This window comes from Phacochoerus africanus, chromosome 8 (genome assembly GCF_016906955.1).
Source record: "Phacochoerus africanus isolate WHEZ1 chromosome 8, ROS_Pafr_v1, whole genome shotgun sequence".
NCBI lineage: Eukaryota > Metazoa > Chordata > Mammalia > Artiodactyla > Suidae > Phacochoerus > Phacochoerus africanus.
Genome location: NC_062551.1, coordinates 95,057,830 through 95,063,829, shown reverse-complemented (window position 1 = coordinate 95,063,829; position 6,000 = coordinate 95,057,830).

The window sequence follows — 6,000 nt, the reverse complement described above, 5'->3', positions numbered from 1 at the left end:
GAAATCCATTTCAAGTCAGCGCTCGTTTGAGGGATGGCTGCTTTCCAAGTCTAGCGCTTGCATACAACCCAGGCCTTTCCTTGACCCTGGCAACACTTCCCAGCCTCCAGATCCTCCGTCCAGGAAAAGGGCCTCAGGGCCTTGGATTCGGGGTAGGAGCCCAGAGCTCTGATCCAGTCTCGACCGCTAACTTCCTTCTCTAGGCTTCAGTGTTCCCCATCCATACAGGGGGGACTTTGGCTTTGCTGGCCTGAGTAGGGGAAGAGGGAAAGTGGCTGTTTTCTGGATTTAAGAAATGCCTTGGCAGCTGAGGAGGACTAAGCTCCTTCTTCTGCTTATTAAGACCAGGCCAGAGGGTACAGGTGGGAAGCTCTACCAGGAAGCATCAGGGCAGGGCCAGACCTAGAGCCATGTCTTGATTATGGTCTGACACCCACAGACTTTGGAGCACTGTGCCTGAGAGTGGCCATCCACCCAAGGAAGGACAGCTCCATGAGAAGCCACAGTCAGGGGAGGTGAGCAGACAGTAGTGTTATGGGGAGGTCCGGCTGCCACAGAGGGAACCATGGAAGTACATGGAGGCAGTACCAGCGCCCAAGGAAGCTGGATGGGCTTCCTAGCTGGGCTTTGAGGGATGAGTAAGAGTTTTCCAGATAGAAATGGGAAAGGTTTTCAAGATGGACAGAATAGGAGTTCCCGTCGTGGCGCAGTGGTTAACGAATCCGACTAGGAACCATGAGGTTGCGGGTTCTATCCCTGCCCTTGCTCAGTGGGTTAACGATCCAGTGTTGCCGTGAGCTGTGGTGTAGGTCGCAGACACGGCTCAGATCCCACATTGCTGTGGCTCTGGTGTAGGTTGGCAGCTACAGCTCCAATTAGACCCCTAGCCTGGGAACCTCCATATGCGAGGGAGTGGCCCAAGAAATGGCAAAAAAAAAAAAAACCAAAAAAAAAAAGAAAAATCAGACAAAAAAAAAAAAAAGAAGGAGTTCCCGTCGTGGCGCAGTGGTTAACGAATCGGACTAGGAACCATGAGGTTGCGGGTTCGGTCCCTGCCCTTGCTGAGTGGGTTAAGGTTAAGGATCCGGCGTTGCCGTGAGCTGTGGTGTAGGTTGCAGACGCGGCTCGGATCCTGCGTTGCTGTGGCTCTGGCGTAGGCTGGCAGCCACAGCTCCGATTAGACCCCTAGCCTGGGAACCTCCATATGCCGCAGGAGCGGCCCAAGAAAGAGCAAAAAAAAAAAGACAAAAAAAAAAGAAAAACGATGGACAGAATACAAAGATTCAGAAGCATGAACATATGTTTTGTGTTATAAAACATAAGAGAAATGGCAGGACTGGGGTGGAGGTCAGGAAAGTGGTGAGAGAGTGAACTATGCCCAGACCATGAAGGATCAACAACCAGCAAGGTTGAGGATTTTATAGCCTTTACATTGCCCCTGGAAGGTAGATGCTAGCTAGTCTCAGCTCCATTTTACAGATGAGGAAGTTGAGGCCCCCAGAGACATGAAGGGCTCTGATGGAATGCCCTGGGCAGTGTCAGGACACAGTCAGGCTTGGGAGCCAGAGGCCAAGCCATCCTCTCCTGATTGGGTGGACAGTCCCAAGGACCAGGCTCTCCCCCAGCCCGCTCCCTCCTGACTGTCTGACTTTAGGGAGCATGGCGTCCTCAGTACCTCCCCTCCTCCACTCCCAGTGTCCTTGTCCTACTGACATCATGTGCACATGGAGGAGAAATCTGTGGAGATTCCAGAAAGGCCAGAGTGTGGGAACCAGGACAGATGCTACTGGCGCTGCCCCAGCAGCAGAGCCTCTGGGCGCTGCCAAGGGGGCTTTGGGATGTGTCCGAGGCCTCTGGCTTCCTCTGTTGCAGGCCACTCTCCAGGGCCTGGGAAATCTAGGAAGGCTCTGATCACCCAGCCCGCCGTTCTGCCCCGGGGAAGCCTCTGTGGAGCTTTGTGCTGCCTGCACACAAGCGTGTGGCGGGGGGGGCGGGAGTACAGGCATCAAGACAGTTGGCCCGGCCCAGCCCATCCACTTGCAAGGGTCCCAAGCTGGGACCACCGGACCCCTGCAGATGGAGCGAGACCCTTGTGAACTTTGCAGTCCAGGGATGGAGAAGGGAACCAAAGCAATACTGTCACCACTTCCCCTGGACAAGGAGCTGTGGAGAGTGTGTGTGTGTGTGTGTGTGTGTGTGTGTGTGTTGTAGGCAGACAAACAGACACAGACAGATGGTCCCACTCTCCACCCCTGCCAGCCCCAGGGGTGGCTGTGCACCGCCTGTTCTGCACATGTGGCTCTCAGCAGCTGCACATTCCGTCAGCGACCAGCTGTGGTGGCAGCTGGGGAGGTGGGGAGCGAGCACTGATGGGTCCCAGGGGAGCAGGGGAGGAGGGCAAGGGGAGGACAGGAAGGGCCTGGAAGGAGCAGGAGTCGGGTGGTGGTGGTGGGGGGTGGGTAGGCAAGGAGGTTCAGATTGTTCTCAGGATGGAACACGGAGCAGGAAAGAGGTGATGGGGTCGCCTGACATGACATCTGGGCTGGAGGCCTTGGCAAAGAGAGCCTGGGGAGGTTCAGGGCAGGCCTGGCACACCCGGCTAGGTCTTGGCACATAGGTGAACCAACCCGAGTGTAAGGAGAAGACTGTGCTGGTGCAGGTGGATAGATGGGTCTGAAGTTCAGAAAATAGAGGTCTGCATGGGAGTTCCCTTTGTGGCTCAGCAGGTTAAGAACCCAACTAGTATCTCTGAGAATGTGGGTTCAGTCCCTGCCCTTGATCAGTGAGTTAAGGTTCTGGCATTGCTATGAGCTGTGGTGTAGGTCGCCGATGCAGCTTGGATCTGTGTTGCTGTGGCTGTGGTGTAGGCAGGCAGCTAAAGCTCTGATTCTCCCCCTAGCCTAGGAACTTCCATATGCTGAGGGTATGGCCCTAAAACGCAAAAAAAAAAAATCTGCATTACAGATGTAAACTGGAGAATCACTAGCTTAAAGGAGGTAAAGCCAGGAGAGCAGATGCGTCACTAGGGAAAAAATGCATGGAGACAGAGGCTGAGCCCAAACGCTAACACTACCAAGCGCTGACCTTAAACACCAGATACTGCATTAGGTGCCTTAGATCATCAAATCCTCACAACGAGCCTATGGAGTGAGCAGCTGTGTTATCATCCCATTTTACAGATGAGAAAATCAAGGCACAGGAAGTCCTTTCTTTTCCTGGCTCACCTCTTTCTTCCGTGTGTGGCCCTAGGATTGCGTCTGCCCCTCTCTGGGTCTCAGTGTTCATAGATACAAGGAGTGGGGCCAGGGCCTGTGGAGGGAGGGCTGAGAGGCACCCAGGTCCTCCAGCCCCTGCCCCCTTCCCTCACCTCTCCCCTGGTCCTGGGTGGGGATATTGCCCATTGCCACCCTGCTGTTTTCCTGGGGGCTGGACACCACCTCCACAGACAAGGTAGAGCCCTCCAGGAACCCCCCAGCTCCCCTCCACACCACTAGTCACTCATCAGTATTTACCAAACACTATGTGCCAAACCCTACTGGGCACAGGGAATCGATGGTGAGCAAACAGCCTGTTTTTGCCTTTATGTCCCAGAGACAGACATAAGTTGTGGCACAAATAATAACTACAAATGGCTGCCCTGAGCATCTCCGTGACAGTGATCCTCTCCTCTGGCACCCCCAATACCTCCGCCACTCAGCAGTTAGATGCTCAGTGCCTAGCCCAGCAGGGAGCTCTGGAACCCTATTCCAGCAAATGGCCTGCATGCAACCCAACCATTGGAGCTTGGGCCCAATAATCAGAATGCTGGTCCTGAGAGAAGATGGAGGGGGTGCTGAGCTAGCGTGTGATCCAGGATTGAGAAAATGTCACTGGAATTGAGACCTGCCCCTGAAAATCTCTTTCTGCTCTCTCCCTCTGGGGCAGGGGGACACAGGAAGTGAAGAGGGTAGAGTTTCCCTCTCTGCCTCCCCTCAGCCCTTCTCCACCTGCAAGCAAATTCCTCCTAAGGGCCTGGCGGTCTCTGCATTGCTTGTGGTGCCTTCTTTTAGGGACCCGGCCCTTCTTCAAACCTGCTTCTGCATCCTCCACAGACTTTTCCAGATCCCTGGAGGTACGGCCACTGTCTCTGCTTCTTCTATTTAGGCCAAGGTCTCTATGACCTCCTTTTGGCCAATCTTCCTCTTTAGAGCCTCTGGCCTGGCCACCGAGCCCTTGTTCTTGGCTCTCTCTGACCTTGGCCCCAGGTGCAATATTCTAGTTCAAGGTTCCACCTTCTCCCAGAGTTTCTCTGGCTGTGGTTCCGGGGGTTCTGTGCTAGTTTCTCCTCCTTCTTGCTCTGCACTGGCTCCCTGAGATCTCATGTACACTGTGGCTTCAGCTGCCGGTCCCCAAACCTCTACTCCAGCTCAGATGTCGGCCTGGGCTCTCCTCCTGGGTGCTCCCTGTCTCTCACAGCATGGCCACACTGAACTTCTTACCTTCTCCTAGGGTTCCCATGGGTGCCTATCACCTTCACCCACTCAGTCACCCAGGCAGGAGCCCAGCATTTCGTGGACGGGCTGGGCTTGTCCCCCACAAACCATTTCCTATTGCCCAGCCTATTGCAGGATTCTTCTTATTTTTCTTTTTTCTTTTTGTCTTTTTAGGGCTGCACCCATGGCATATGGACGTTCCCATGCTAGGGCTTGAATTGGAGCTGTAGCCACCAGCCTACACCACAGCCCACGGCAATGCTGGATCCTTAACCCACTGGGCGAAACCAGGGATCGAACCCACAACCTCATGGCTCCTAGTCAGATTTGTTTCTGCTACACCACGACAGGAACTCCAAGGGGCTCTTTTAGATAGAGGGTAATCCTCTCTGAGGATGTAACATTCGAGCCAACACTGAATGGAGGGAGAAAATCTGGGATGGTTGGGGGAAGAAGATTCTGGTAGAAGGAACAAACTCGAAGTCCTGCAGCAGCCTCAGGCAGGGACAGCAAGAAAGCTCTAGTGGCTGAGTGGTGAGCAAAGCAGGGCAGGGCCCAGGACTCAGAGTCACCCTACATCTGCTTCTCTCTGGACAGTCCTGTCACAGTTTTTTTTTGGGGTTTTTTTTTTTTGTCTTTTTGCCTTTTCTAGGGCAGCTCCTGCGGCATATGGAGGTTCCCAGGGGTTGAATCGGAGCTGTAGCTGACGGCCTACGCCAGAGCCACAGCAACGTGGGATCTGAGCCATGTCTGCGACCCACACCACAGCTCACGGCAACGCCGGATCCTTAACCCACTGAGCAAGGCCAGGGATCGAACCTGAAACCTCATGGTTCCCAGTCGGATTCGTTAACCACTGAGCCATGACGGGAACTCCCCTGCCACAGTTCTTAATGTTGCCTTCTTTCACTCTCAGAGATTCCCCAGGCTTAGATGATAAATTGTCGCACTATGGATAGGCCATGGTGAGCAGTAGGCGTGGTGTTCTGATGTGATAGGAAGCCTGTGGATGGCTTTAAGCAGGAAGTGACGTGATCTGACTACATTTTATCTTTTTTTGGGGGGGGGGGGCCACACCCACGGCAGACAGAATTTTCCAGGCTAGGGGTCAGATGAGAGCTGTAGCTGCCAGCCTTCGCCGCAGCCACAGCAATGCCAGATCTGAGCCTCGCCTGCCACCTACACTGAAGTTCACCAGATTCCTAGCCAGCTGAGTGAGGCCAGGGATCGAAGTCGAGTCCTCGTGGCTACTAGTCAGGCTTGTTACCACCAAGCCACAGTGGGAATTCCCTGACTGACATTTATTTTTTATTTTTATTTTTTGTCTTTTTAGTGCCACACTCATGACATATGGAGATTCCCAGGCTCAGGGTCGAATCGGAGCTGTAGCCACTGGCCTACGCCACAGCCATGGCCACACCAGATCCGAGCCCTGTCTGCAACCTACGCCACAGCTCATGGCAATGCCAGATCCTTAACCCACTGAGCGAGGCCAGGGATCGAACCTGTGTCCTCGCGGATGCTAGTC